At 35.4% G+C, this 16,083-nt stretch overlaps 1 protein-coding gene across 5 annotated transcripts in view; it reads right to left on the reverse strand.

The window, feature by feature from the left end:
- Positions 1–16,083, reverse strand: part of Fut8 (fucosyltransferase 8) — a 166,961-nt gene that overhangs the window by 120,428 nt on the left and 30,450 nt on the right. The gene's annotated exons all lie outside the window — the stretch shown is intronic.

The following is a 16,083-nucleotide window of genomic DNA, read 5'->3' on the forward strand; positions in this document are numbered from 1 at the left end:
GGGGTCTCCACATGCCAATCAAAATGCTTTGTTTAGGATTCTAAAATTGAGTCTTTTTTTTCACCCTTCAGTAAGAATTCCCTGAATCCTTAACTTTCATGTTAGCTCTCAGCCCAGCTGATTGAGATAAATGATTTCTCTATCCACAGCCTGAATTAAAAATTTAAGGATAACACTAAATAAGCATCAACAACCAAAAGGAAAGTACCTGGAATCTTTCGTTTGTAAAAACAAAGAAAAAGATCTAGGAAAGGGGAAGGGTTGTGAGGATCAGGAAGGATAGCAACTGAATAATAGATTAACTTTATTCATGTGATTAGGTACACCTTGGTAGTGTAAAAATTCAGATATAAAGAGCACTTAACACATTCATAAATTGGATTCTATTCCAAGTTCCATTAAGAAAGATTGCTATTTATTCTGCTCAGGGCAAAACCCTATGTTTTCATAATTTTAAGTATATGAAACTTGTTAAAAATGAGGAAATGCAATCAGTAGGAAATTCAAACAATATATTTTTTGAAACCCATAGCTAGTCCCATTATCAAGAATAATTAATAATAAGAGCAATAATGACTTTTAAGAAAACAAGTAACAGATGCATGTGCTATTTCATCCTATCCCCCATTAGTTTCCCTTAAACATACATTCTGATAAGCTGCACACCTTCCAGAAAAACTACAAGATAAGACAAGCCTCTGCATCCAGAGCACTGTGGGGAAAAAAACATATTCAGAGATATATGCCCCACTGGTAAATTGCCCAGAATATTTCTAGACAGTTAAGGCAGGCTTGCAAGAAATGGTAATAATATGATCACTTCCTCAACCTTCAAAACCCAGACTCAACAGAAGATCTAAGCCAAACTAGTGGGTCTCAAACCAAAGAAGAGAGGAAAGTATGGTTTAGAGATGAAGGAGCTCACGCTCACTCTCGGAACATAGTGAATGAGAATGAAGCAATTTTACAAGATCCCCCAAGTGATTCCTATGCTTGTTACCATATGAGATGCTCTGTGAGAAAGAGAATATTATAATGACAGAGAAGGCACAATCTGTTCCATGAATGGTTCCCATTGAAGGCCAAGGTTGAACCTCTGGCTATTAGTGTTATTCCTACCATTCTTTTTTACATTGTTTTATTTTTATTTTTTGTGCCAGTACTGGGGCACTCAGGGGCTTGCATTGTCACTTTGATTTTCTGTTCAAGGCTGCATTCTTAACACTTGAGCCACACAGCCACATCTAGCTTCACTTCTGATAACTGACTTTCACAGACTTTTCTACTGGCTTACAACTTTGATCCTTAGATCTCAGCTATTGAATAGTTAGGATTACAGGTGTAAACCACCAGTACTGGCTTTTGTTCTTTTTTTTTGGGGGGGGGGATTTTTTTTAAGTTTTAAGTTAGGGCTCTTAAAAAATAGAAACTCCTCAAGAGCCAAAGAATCAGTATCCAATGATTAAATCTCAGATTCCAAGAAAAACTGTAATAGCTATTTCAGAGATTACCTTTTAGCCCCTGTTCTCATGCTCACAAGTCCCATTAACTATAAAACAATAATGAATCAATCACATAGTAAGTGACATTAACACATAGACAATGGTGTGGTCCCTTAAGTTTATAATGTCTAGTAACCTCATAGCTTGTTTACATACACTTCATGAGCTTCACACAATGACAACATTATTTAACAATACATTTCCAAAATCTAGTCCCATTCCTAAGTGATTATATATCTGTTGTAAAATGAATAGCAACTGGCTTCCTTCCAAACCTCAGCATGATTATGATTTGTGGTCCTAATAGTTAGGAAAGAGACCCAGAGACTAAAGGCACAGGCCATCATTTATCAGAAGAGGAGTCAGAAGATGAATGCTGGTTATTCAACTTTTGTTTCTCAAGTCCAAATTTCCCCTTTAATACTCATCCCTAAAAATATAACTCTGAAAACTATTTTTCTCTTTTATCAGAAAACTTTCTCATACTTTTAATAAAGGTCACTAGAGCTATGAGGTTGTTTTTGTTTTTGTGTCAGCAGTACCGTAGTCTAGGCCCTCAACTCCAACAGTAGCAGTTAGTGGAAGTCACCAACTATTTCTAACATCCCCCAAAACAACACACTTCAGAAATACCAGCAGCAGCTGGTATGGTGGCTGCTTCCTACAATTCCCCACCCCTTTTGCATTTTTAACCCTTCTCACATCTGCAAATACATTCTGTATATTAAATTTTCTTGTCTGAACTATCTAGTATGAATTATTTTCCTGACCTTATCTTAATTAATCTATCATAACTTGGTGGACTAATATCAATATAATCTTGATCACTTTAGAAACTTTTCCCAAAACAGATAATCCAAGAAAAAATACTTACTGCCTCTCCCTTAAAAGAGGTACCCGATTTGAAATATATAGAAGTATATTTGAGGGGCCGGGAAGGTGGCTCAGTGGTAGAACACTTGCCTTGCATGCATGAGGCCCTGGGTTCGATTCCCCAGCACCACATAAGCAAAAAAAAAAAAAAAAAAGCCAGAGGTGGCGCTGTGGCTCAAGTGGTAGAACACTCCCCTTGAGCTGAAGAGCTGAGGGACAGCGCCCAGGCCCAGAGTTCAGGCTCCACAACCGGACCCCTGCCCCCCAAAAAAGAAATATATTTGATAAAGAAGAAATAGGAAACACAACCTCAGAAAGCCACATAGTGAAACAAATATCATAGTAGAAACCCTCAAAAATATGAAGGCCAATAAAAAATCTGAAACAAATACAAGTTTTCTTCTTTAAATAAAAAAACACACAGAATTTTAGAAGTAGAAGGAATTTTGCATTTCTTCCTCTGACATCAGTTTTGTTAATGAAGTTTTCTATCTAGCTTGGATTACAGTACTTTAAGGAAGCTGCTAAAAAATTAGAAAGAGAGAAAAATGATGAAAGGGAAAAGGAAACAGTATTCCTGAAGAAAGGTTCAAGGAATCAAACTTTTTAGTCTAGTTTACTGAAAACTCCAGACAAATACATTATTTGTCATTCAGTTTAAGAATCCTGACCAGCTGCACTTTATCACTGCAGAAGGAAAACAAAGTAGATGAAGACATAAAATGGAGCCTCTTAGCTTAGCAACTCCTTAAATCATTAAAGTGATGGTTCTGTATATAGGCCCACTGTATATAAGCATGACTTAGGATAATTTTGCCTATACAAAAAAAATTATAATGATAATCATAATCAAGAAAAGACTTGATTTAGCTGATGTGATAGTTCAACGTATTTTTTTTAATCAAAAGATATTCAAGTGTTTAAAATACACTGAACAGAGAGGAGCTAAGAATCACTTAGAACCAGCCACCTTCAGATTACTAGAGACATTTGTTAGCAAATCAATATCTGAAAATGACTATTCCAAAACTACTGAAAAAGAATCCACCTGTTAACCTATGTATAAGTAATCATTAGGCACATTAAAGTCTGAATAACATTGTTCAATTTAAAACAGATGTGAGGACAGACAAGGGAGAAAAGGAGAAAGGAGTCAAACACCAATCTAAAAGTAATTTTTTAATTAAATTTTCTGAAATTTTAAATACAAAAGGGGTTGTACTCACTCTGTCGGAGTTCACTGAAAATACTATAATAACAAATAATAATTACTGGGCATATTTTATATGTAGTTACTATTCTTTTTTTACAAATAAATGTAGTCCTCATAATCCCCATTTACAGCTCAGGCAGAAATGAGGTATTAAATAATTTGTTCCAAGTCACACTCTTAGTTAAGTGGACAAACCTGAGGAGTTAACTCAGATAGTCTATTTGAAAAACTATATTCTTTGCCATACAGCAATAAAATGTTTTCTAATAATCTTCTAAAACATTCTGTAATCATTGAAGAGAAAAATAATTACTGGTAATAAAACTTCTGTTATGGTTAAAAGAAATTACTGTGCTCTCCAGTTTAAAAAAAACAAAAACTATTATAAAATAAAGTGATATCTACCTATGTACAATGGAATTTTACACAGCCATTAGAAATAATATTATTATGTATTTGCAAGGAAATGGATGGTCCTACAACAAATCATGTTAGGTGAGGTGAAACAAGCTCAGAGAGACAAACGGTGGAAGCTGAATGTTAAATTATACTGGACTCTAGGCATTCACACACCATGAGACCAAAGGAGGATAACTCTTAGGAGAAAAACACAAAGGCTCAATGCCGATGTGCCTCTGATCATACAAAATAATATTTATCGAAATGGAAACAAGGTTTTTTTCTTTGTTGCTGGTTTTGTTTGCTTTGGGGTTTTTTATTTGGTATTGTTTGTTCCTTTGCATGTCTTTGGAAGTGTAAGAGGAGGCACAGAAATGGAGGGACAAAGGGTAAAAAAATGCAGCAGTGGTACTCACTAAACACTATGATGAAAATGAGCTCTACAACTTATGGGTGGAGATGGGAGGGAAAAACTGGCTAAGAGCAAGGGAAAAGGTGACATTGTCCAAAAAGAAATGTACTCTTTACCTGACTTACATAAGTATAACCCCTCTGGCACATCATCTTTATAATCACAATTTAAAATTTTTAAGTAATATCATTTTATAACACTGTTAAGGGTCTGTGGCCAATAAAGCAGGAATATGACAGGAAAGGACAGTAACTCAGGTTGTTATAACTCCAATATTGTTCTTATGCTGGAATGTGTGACAAATATAAATATACCAATATTTATTACACAAGAGACTACCTCACAGAAGCAAAAATGAATTTTATAGTAACTACTTTCATTAGCTATATTTGAGAAGTAACTTAAAACCCATATTAAGAGACACATTCTCCCTAGTATCTCTTAAATTCATTCCTTTACTACTTCTACTACCACAATGTTAACCATCATCACCACTTCCAATTATTTCTTACAATGAAAGTGGCATGAGCTTGGTCTGACGTTTCTCCTCTTCTGTACCTCCCAACTTCTAAAAATGTTCCCTTTCTTTCCTTTTGTCATTACAGAAACTAAAAATCAAGTTCTGATAAGACTCAAATGCTACTACTAAAAATGCTGAGGAAGATTTTTCTTTTTTTTTTCTTTTTTTTTTTTTTTGGGGGGGGGGGGAGGGTCCGGTTATGGGGCCTGAACTCTGGGCCTGGGCGCTGTCCCTCAGCTCTTCAGCTCAAGGCTAGCGCTCTACCACTTGAGCCATAGCGCCACTTCTGGCTTTTTTTCTTTTTTTCTTATGTGGTGCTGAGGAATCGAACCCAGGGCCTCATGCATGCAAGGCAAGCGCTCTACCACTGAGCCACCTTCCCAGCCCCCTGAGGAAGATTTTTAAAGGACAGGCAGATACACACTGTCAACAAAAAGTCTACAGAAAGTTTTAATAATTCATGTGAATTCTAAATAGTATTGCACAATGGTCCATGTTCTCAGATATAAATAACACATCATGTATTGACAAACAGACTAAGTTTAAAACATGTAAAATGTTATCTTGTATTTTTTTTTTTTTGTCGGTCGTGGGGCTTGAACTCTGGGCTTGAGCACTGTCTCTCAGCTCTTCAGCTCAAGGCTAGTGGTTTATTGGAGGTAAGAGTTTCACAGACTATCTGCTGGGGCTGGCTTTGAACCACGATCCTCAGATCTCAGCCTCCTGAGTAGCTAGGATTACAGGCGTGAGCCACCTGCGCACGGCATTATCTTGTATTTAAAGCAGAGGATTATTAAGATATTTTCATTTCATTCAGTGTAAGCATACTCCTAAGAGAACTATACAGTACAGCTTTCATTAACAATGACAAAGACCTGATAACCCAATTTCAGAATGAAACAGAACAACAGATATTAGAAAGAGTCATTTAACCCATAAAAAATTTATTTAAATAGATACTGAAATCAAAACAATTTGGGAAGTAAAGATACCAATCAAAAACTCAACAACATGTAGTCTTCTAAGACCTAAGTTTAAAATTATGATTTGAAGCAACTGTAAGAATAATATAAGAGGGAAAGTCCACACACACCAAATTCTGTGAAGATATAACTTGATTTCCTATGCCCCACCAAAAAAAAGTGGGGCGGGGGGAGTAAGATAAAGACTTCCCAGTAAGTCAAAAAATAAAATAAAAGACAAAAGAAGAATGTTCTTAATGTACAAAATAATAGTCACACACACACACACACACACACACACACACACACAGAGGCAGAGGATTAGAGGATTAGAGGATTACTGGTATCACTCTTTCATTATTTGCTTAACTAATATGACTAATAAAATAGCCCAGACCAAAATGCTTTCAAAACTTCCATCAGCTTTTAATGATTCATGTTCTGTAAATTATTTGTAGGGCTTTTTTTTTCCTGCTAGTTAGTACAAGTAATACTTCTTCCCCTTCTCTTTCTAGCTTAACTAATAACATGTTCTCAATCTGCCTTCCTTTCCATCTTACTCAGAGATTACATCATTAGAATAAAACATCAAAGATATACACCCCAAAAGGGCTACTTACTAAGCATTTAATAAATACTTATATTTGTTAAATAAGCAACATTTGCTGAATACTGGCTGAACGATTGTCACCCACCAATTCTATTAACATAGAAAAATATACTTAACATGTCATATGTAAAATGGAAATAGAAAAAAAATGTTCCACCTCCCTCATCAATAAAATAGAAAATTTACCACACCAAAGAAAAGTACCTATTTAAAAAAATCACTAAAACTTCGATTTGGTTTTGGGGTTGCTAGCTTTCAGTGTTGGGGACTGAACCACCCAGGTCCTTGAACATTCAAGGCAAGTATGCCTCTCCCTCAAATCATTTTTCAATCATCAAAAAGAATAATTTAAAAAGGTAACTCTCAGACTTCATAGTGAATGAGAATTATGACTAAGCTTGTAAAATTGTAGAATTTAGATTGGAGGGCCAGAAATTCTGATTCAGAGATTGAGTCTCTGACAACCCCAAACTTGACATTTTAACAAGTTTTCTAGGTGATTACACCCTGAAGATTATCCTTAAGCATACACTAATAAACACTTCACTTTCAAATCCTGTCAACTTAGTCAATTAGGTCTGACCAGAATACCCATTTATATACCTTATGTTAGCTTCAATTTCAGGTTAAGCTACATCCTTGGAACCAACATAAAGTAACAGCAACCATTTATTGAACATCCATTAGTAATGCCGTAACTTTTACATATGCAATTATACACATAGGATATTATGTAATTCAAAAATTGATCATCTATAATAGTTGCCATTATCTCCAATCTTCAAAACAATGCTGTTAGATGGTTACTATTATTTCCAAATCACAGTTGAGGAAAATGAAATTTAGTAATTTGTCCAGTCATGAAAGCAGAGAAAACATTCAAGATAATCCAAGTGACTGCATACTTGGAATTCACTATTAAAATCTAGACTAACTTCCTGAAGCAGGAAGGCAACAAGCATAAATACAAAATCTTTTTACTCAACATTTAATCAATTTACTGTCACCAGACATAACTAACTGCTTTTTTTAAGAATTTTACTGAGCCATTCCCAGGTCAATCATGGCCTAGGTATATACTCACAAGTTCCTATCTAACTAAGAATTAAAGGATAAGATAGGACTATGATGGGTCGCTTAGTGTTTTAATGTTTCATCCCATTTTAGAGTTATGAATAAGGCAATCCATGTAATAACAGCTGCATAAAAAATGATAGAAAATGTGAAAAGAGTAGTTGGAACACAGGAAGGACAACTCAAATCTTAGAGACTTCTATATTTCAGGCCCACAAAATAGCAAGATAATAAAACAGGAAATTTAAAAATCTCTATTTGGCATGGTATTTTCACTCAAACATTATAAATTCTGGTGCTCCTAATAATTAGTATTTTTATGCAAAGGTAATTTTAAAACACTCTACAATGTTTCTCAAAACATATTTTCCCATTAAATTCATCTTACATGGTTATTTTCCTTTTTCCAAGTATATTTCTAGCTTTCCTATTCCCACCACCTATCATCAAGATAGCAGGCATTGCCCTTGCCCTACTTAAACCAAAGATACCTTGACAACAACAACCAAAAAAAAGATAGTCATAGAAAGAACTTTATATTCTGATATCAACATATTACTAATGACTCAGAAAGTACCCATGGTAAAATTTTATTTTATTCTACTGTTTTAATCTAGTATTTCTCAACAAATAATGCAAGTCCTATAGCTGTTGTTTAGCTTTGTAAGTCCTACAGACCACTCTCTAAGATATTTTTTAAAATTAAAGTCATTAAAATTAGGCCAGTAGCCAAAGAAAATAGGATATGTAAAGGACAACATACAAAGAGCATCAGCCAAGAAGAACACATACCTCCCACTTGTTGCTTCATAAAATAAAAATTTTAATACTCTCCAATCTAAACTGCTAGTGATGATTCACTAAACTGCAACTGCACATGAACCCTAGTGCTTCAGGTAGAAGAAGAACTGAAAGCATTTCCCTCTGCTGCAAATCTGCTCATTAAATATGTAAAACTATTTCCGTTATCTAAACTTTTACAAGGAATATAGTTCTATTTTACAGTTAGGAAAGATATACAATATATTGTTCAATGTAGTGAGTTTACTTAGCTTTTTTTTTTTTCTCAAAAAAAGAGGCAAAAGTAGCTTACACTTGAAATCTTAGTAACTCAAGAGGCAGAGATCAGGAGGATCACAGTTCCAAGGCAGCCTGGGCAAAAAGTTAGTGAGATCCTATCCATTATCTCAGCTAAGCAAGAAATGTAAATAGGGAGTATCATAAGCTAAGCCAATTCAGGCATAAATGTAAGCCCCTATTTACAAAAAAATAAACTGTAACCAAAGGGTCATGACTTAAGTGGTAGAGTACTTGCCTTGAAAGCATAATGCCCTGAGTTCAAAACCTCAGTACCAGAGGAAATAATTCTTCTCTTTCACTTGAACTCTGTTACACTAAAATAAATCCTAGCTGAAACTTTTTGGGCTGGGGGGTGGGGTTGATTTTAGAAATACTCAAAGGAATGTAATATAAATATAAATCTCATAAAAGGCAATACACACACACACACATACAGTGAAAGGTTCTAGGCAGAGGCACAGACTCGCTAAATCAATAAACATCATGCCAAGTACTATGAGCTTCTCCTACAAGCTACTTATGGAAAAAGCACTGGGCTCTATATAAAATCCAAGCCTAGAGCTAGCTATACAGCCCTCTGGCTATACAGCTCAGTGGTAGAGTATTTGCCTAAGGCTTCATCCCCAGCACTGGAGGGGGGGGGGTTCCATTCCCATTTGTTAGCTATTGGACAGTCAAAATTTAGATATATCTGTACCCTCTTGCTAAATAACTCAAACAGCAGGAAAAAAATGTGTGTATGTGTGTATGTATACACACACACACACACACACACACACACACAAAGGGACAAATGCTTACTTTGTCACTTGTGTGGAAGCTTACCTTTTACATTTCTTCTTCCTCATTATGCTATAATAGCATTGAACTAAGTCTATCACCCAAATGACATATATCAATGAAACCAATAAACAATACATACAATCTTCTCCAAATAATACTAATTGTGTATTTTCTTGGAAAAGCTGTATTATACAAAAATAAAAGCAAATGTTTCCCTCAAATGTAGAAAGACAGTTGGTCAAAAATCTTTGGAAACTCTTTAAGATCTAAAGAGTTCCTCAAAGATTAACATCGTGAAAATGGCAATACTTCCCAAGGCTATCTACAAATTCAATGTGATACCTATCAAAATTCCAACCTCATTCTTCAAGGAAATAGAAGAGGCAATCCAAAAATTCATATGGAACAATAAAAGACCCCAAATAGCAAAAACGCTCCTCAACGGAAAGAACACTGTTGGAGGAATATCAATACCAAATTTCAAACTCTACTATAAAGCCGTAGTAATCAAAACAGCTTGGTACTGGCATAAGAACAGACCTTAGGACCAATGGAATAGAATTGAAAACCCAGAAATGAACCTACAGACCTATAGCCAACTAATCTTCGATAAGGGAGCTAAAACAATAGAATGGAAGAAAGACAGCCTCTTCAGTAAATGGTGCTGGCAAAATTGGTTAACTACTTGTAGAAAACTAAAGCTAGATCCTTATATATGACCCTGCCACCAGAATCAACTCCAAATGGATCAAAGACCTCGGAGTCAAAGCAGACACTCTGAAAACATTACAGGATGGAATAGGAGAAACCCTAGGTCTCCTTGGCGCAGGCCCAAATTTTCTTAATAGAGACCCAGAAACATAACAAATCAAAGAAACGTTAGACAAATGGGATTGCATGAGGTTGCAGAGCTTCTGCATGGCAAAGGACATAGCTAGCAAGATCAATAGAAAGCACACGGATTGGGAGAAGATCTTCACTAGCTATACAACGGACAAGGGTCTCATATCTAAAATATACTTGGAACTCAAAAAATTAAATGCCCCAACAACAAATCCTCAAAGAAACAACTGCCCAATAAATAAGTGGGCGAAAGACTTAAAGAGAAACTTCTCTGAAGAAGAAAGAAGGATGGCCAATAGACACATGAAGAAATGCTCAACCTCCCTAGCCATAAAAGAAATGCAAATCAAAACAACATTGAAATACCACCTCATCCCAGTTAGAATGGCAAAAATCAAGAACTCTAACAACAACAGATGCTGGAGGGGATGTGGACAGAAGGGAACCTTACTTCATTGTTGGTGGGAGTGTAAACTTGTTCAACCACTTTGGAAAGCAGAATGGAGGTTCCTCAAAAGACTTCACATAGCCGGGCGCTGGTGGCTCACGCCTGTAATCCTAGCTACTCAGGAGACTGAGATCTGAGGATCGAGGTTCAAAGCCAGCCCGGGCAGGAGAGACCGTGAGACTCCTAACTCCAATAAACCACCAGAAAACCGGAAGTGGCGCTGTAGCTCAAGTGGTAGAGCCCTTGCCTTGAGCTGAAGATCTGAGGGACAACACCCAGGCCCAGAGTTCAAGCCCCTTGACCGCCCAAAAAAAAAAAAAAAAAGACTTCACATAGAGCTCCCCTAGACCCAGCAATCCCACTTTTGGGCATTTACCCAAATGTTTACAAACAAGACCACACTAAAGCTACCAGCACAACTATGTTTATTGCAGCATTATTTACTATAGCTAAGATATGGAACCAACCCAGTTGCCCCTCAGTAGATGAATGGATCAAGAAAATGGTATATATACACAATGGAATTCTATGCCTCCATCAGAAAGAATGACATTGCCCCACTTGTTAGGAAATGGAAAGGCTTGGAAAAAATTATATTAAGTGAAGTAAGCCAAGCCCAAAGAAACATAGGTCCCATGGTTTCCCTTATTTGCAATATCTAGTATATGTATGAGTCAAGCAGAAAAGGTCAGATAATGTGATGTTAGGGAAATGAACCCTTAGATATGTATTTAAATGTTTTTTTCTTTCATGCATTTGTTTCTAATGCATTTATAAGATTATTTCTTTGTTGCTTTGTATGTCTCTCCCCCACAGTATAACCCCTGCTTTCACTATATTTGATGTCGGTATAATTTGTGGAGGAGATGGGGAAAAACAAGTCGTTTAAGGATACAGGTGGGCCCTTTGCAACAATGAGAAGTACAAGTTGTCATGTCAAAAAAGAAATTTACAACTTTGGTGCGGGGAGGGGGGGGAATTGTGGGGGGAGTGGAGGGGATGCTGGGAAGGGATGTGAAGGGTAAACAAAGGAGGAGGCTGCAATGCTTGATAAGAAATGTACTCATTATCTTGCTCATGTAATTGTAACCCCTCTGTACAGTATGTTCACAAAAAAGAAAAAGAAAAAAAAATAAAGAGTTCCTCAGTCTGAAAATTAAAAATCCAAGTTTATTCATCCTGTAATAGGTGCTTCATTATTTTAATGCATATTTTTGCAGATATTTGCACTTGCACTTAAAAAGCTAAGAACTGTGTTCTGTATTGCTTTGTACCCTCATCACATTTTTCTTGATTTTCTTTTTTTTATTAATAAGATTTTTTTATTGTGAAAATACCGTACAGAGGGGTTACAATTACATGAGCAAGGTAATGAGTACATTTCTTATCAATCATTGTTGCCTCCTCCTTTGTTTCCCCTTACCATCCCTGTCCTCCCAGATCCTCCCAACCCCCCAACAAAATTGTAAAGTTCGTTTTTCGACATAATGTCTTGTACATTTTTGTTCCAATAGGTCCAGACTGAAAGTGTTAAATTGTTAGTTTTACAGAAGACTTTACATTTCCCCATGTGTGACTTAGCAATGACACTACAACTTTGAATCCGATTCTGAGTCGATAATACAGAACAACTGTGGTTGGAATCCAAGTTATATGATTACATCCTATGATTAATGTTCAGAATGACTAGCACCTGCAAGAGATGGTAACATCATACTCTGCTCTTGCTCATAGTCTCCAATAACTCTTAAAGCCAACTCCAGACAGAAGAATTAAACACTCAACTTTAAAATGCAATCTATTACCTAGATCATAAAGCTATAAAGGAGGAAGGCTAGGATATATATCTAGCTTCTGATTTATTACAATATTTTGCTCCAAAAATTAGGAAATTTGTAGAATTTGTTTTTAAATGAGATTTTTTAAATTTTCCTATTAAAGCAAAATTTCAAAAGATACTTCTAAACACAGATACAGGCTTTTAAAATTACTTGCAGTCAGCTTGTGTCAACATTAGCTCAAATTTACACTGAAAACTATTACCCCTCTAAGTAATTTTAGCAGATGCCTGGGTCTTAATAAAAATCACTAAACTGCGTGAAATGTACACTTATCTGCAAAATCCAATGTAGAGGCAGGCTGATAAAATATTATTTAACAATGTAGAGCAGTAGACTAAAAGTTTCCCAGAATTTTAATAAAAAGTCACATGCAATCATCATCTCTACATGCAGTTAAACATATGGCACCCAGTTTCAAAAATCCTGAGCATACCACAACTTTTACAACTAAATTTGGGTTATTTGGGGCAAAGGAAAGAGATGCAAAAGAGTAGTAAACAGTATTTTAAACCCCCTATTTTGACTAAATCTGCAGCTGTAATTACAGCTGTTCTGAAGCTTTTCTTGGAACTGACTAATTTCATATTTTTAAAGAAATAGTAATCACAAAAGCAGTCTTAATGAACTAAGGCATTTGATAAGATGATTTCTTCATAGCTAAAGCAATTTTTTCCTATATATTTTATACTCTTTTGGTTTAGTCTTGTAACTACTGAGTATAAACTGTTATATAAATGCAAAAAGCTTTTTCAGCTTCCTTGGATTTTAACATGTTTTGAAGAGAAAGAACACTGAATTTTTTTCCCTTTGGTATTTAGATGGAAGCTTACATTTTACATTTCTTCTTTCTCATTATATTTTGTTTTATATAACTATGAAACAAGTCTATGACCCAAATGACATATATGAATAATGCCAATAAAGAATGCATACAATTTTTTCTAAAGGATTCTAATTGTACATTTTCTTGGAAAAGGATATAATATGCAATACAAGAGGAAATTATGTACATTTTAAGATATATTTTTGGTTGTTTTTTTTTGGTCAGTCATGGGGCTTGAACTCTGGGCCTGGCACTGTCCCTCATCTCTTCAGCTCAAAGCTAGCACTCTACCACTTGAGCCACAGCGCCACTTTTGTGTTATATTTTTAGTAATTATTCAAAGAGGGAATTCTTTTTTTAAAATGTGTCTATAGAGGAAATATACTCATTATCTTAACTCATGTAACTGTAACCTCTCTGTACAGTATCTTTACAACAATATATATATATGCATCTATAGAAAATGTAAAACGCCTTCAATAGATAGAATTTTTCAACTGCATGTTGTCATTTCTACCAATAGAAAATTGAAAGTTCAATCAAGAGTAAATGGAGATTCTTTTTTTGAAAGAAATTACAAAGAATAAAAGCAGCTTTCACATTTCCCAAGATTTAAGATGTGAAACTAAAAAAAGAATTTCCTCATATAGAGAAGAATATTAGGATAGTGAACATTTGGTTCATATTACCAAAAGTCACAAATGGAGAAGCAGTAGTAAAGTAATATATACAAAGGAAGTTTCTCAGTGGCTTACTGTTTAATCGTAGATAAATCTTATTCTAGTTTCCACTGGCCATCAAAAGGAGAAAGTAACATTATTAACATCACTTATTAAAAAATACTTAATAATATATGACAACACAAAAATATTAGTATCTGACACATTTAACCTGAGAATTTACAGTAAAATCGAATGTGTTTTCCATGGTGATGGTCAATATACATAAGTAGAATACCAAATGTATCATTTTCCTATTTTTTTCCTATTCAAGTTAGTTTCAAAAGTACAAGATGCCAGGCTCTGGTGGCTCATGCCTATAATCCTAGCTACTCAGAAGGCTGAGATCTGAGGATTGGGGTTTGAAGCCGGCACAGACAGAAAAGTCCCTATGAGACTGTTTATCTCCAAATAAACTACTCAAAAAAGTCGGAAGTGGTGTTATGGCTCAAGTGGTAGAATGCTAGCTTTAAGCACAAAGAAGCTCAGGGATGGCACCAGGCCCCAGAACTGAGGGAAAATTTTAAAAAGTACAAAATAAGGAAGACACTAATGGCATGGCTCAGTAGTAGAGTATCTGTCTAACAAGCACAAAGCCTTACTTTCAAACCTTATATTTAAACAACAAAAAAAAAAAAAAGTTCACCATCTGTAATGAATTTGATCAGGAAAAGGTTAAAAAAAAAAAAAAAACTTCTACATTCTGAAAAGATAAGAAACACCCTGATAAACCTAGATGTGGTGACCAAATATTCAGACTTATCTAATATCTAGATAGACCTGTGTCTTCCATAGATGCTAAACAACAAAGCCTGGCATTTAAATTAACTAAGAGAAACAAGAAGCTTCAAGGCAAAAAGCAAACTAGCAACCAGTAAGAAGACTAATGTGTTTCAAAAGGGACAAGTATAATTGCAAATTACAGATTATATTATAGGGGACTGGCTCATCAGCAGTCAAGTAGGATCTATTGGATTCACATGCCTTTAATTCTAGCAGTTGGGAAGCTCAAGTGAAAAGATTACAAGTTTGAGGCCAGTCTGTACTACATAACAAGAACCTATATCCCAACACCCCAGCCCCAACAAGAAGAATGAACAGCTGCAGAAAATTGGTTGTGCACTGAAATCTACATGTATATAGAAATAGCTGATACTTTCAGTCACAAACTGAACTCCATGAAAAGCACATGCAAGTTTTGTAAGGTTGATGCATCTATCAGTGTTTGCAAACCAACTATCAAAAAGGATCTCATATGACTTCAACTAGACTCATTACAGAGGGATGAGGCAAAGTGAAAAAAGTAGATTGCAATTTAAATTCAAGATGTGTCATCAACTAAAATAGCTGCTGCAAAACCCTATTCAAATCTCTCTCCCAGGCATATCTACTCTGAAGCTTTTCATTATCACACATCATTGTTTCCTCTACTGAAGAGTACCTACCTAGCAGGATCTAAAACACTGTAAAGAAGGCAAGAAGCAAAAACTGGGAACTTAAGAGCAGTAAAAAAAAAAAAAAAAAATTTAATTCCTTAATCTCTTAAATTTCATAACTGCCTACTGAAATCAAGAACTTTAAAACTGTAAGGTTTTTGTATTTGGAAAGTTGGGGGTCATGGAATAGAGAACTGGAAGAGGACTGAAAAGCCAAAGACAGAAAACTCTACTTGTGAAGACTGAAAAAACTGAGCATTCAGCCAGGCATGGTAGTACATGCCTATAATCTCAAGTTCAAGGCCAGGTCAAACAAAGTCAGTGAGACCCTACCTCAGAAACAAAATACAAAACCAAAAAGGACCTGGGCCATGGCTCAAAGAGGTAGAGTTTTCCTAGCATAAATCCTAGGGTCAATCCCCATTAAGCAGTAAGAAGGGGCTTAAGAATTTTCCACTGGACTCTCACATCCTTGCCACTATAGCCATATTAAAAAAAAAAAAAAAAATCCACCATCCTTTCTAAATTAGAACTCTTCCTCAGAC

This window comes from Dipodomys merriami, unplaced genomic scaffold, assembly GCF_024711535.1.
Source record: "Dipodomys merriami isolate MVZ:Mamm:240054 unplaced genomic scaffold, mDipMer1.0.p SCAF_1, whole genome shotgun sequence".
Lineage (NCBI taxonomy): Eukaryota > Metazoa > Chordata > Mammalia > Rodentia > Heteromyidae > Dipodomys > Dipodomys merriami.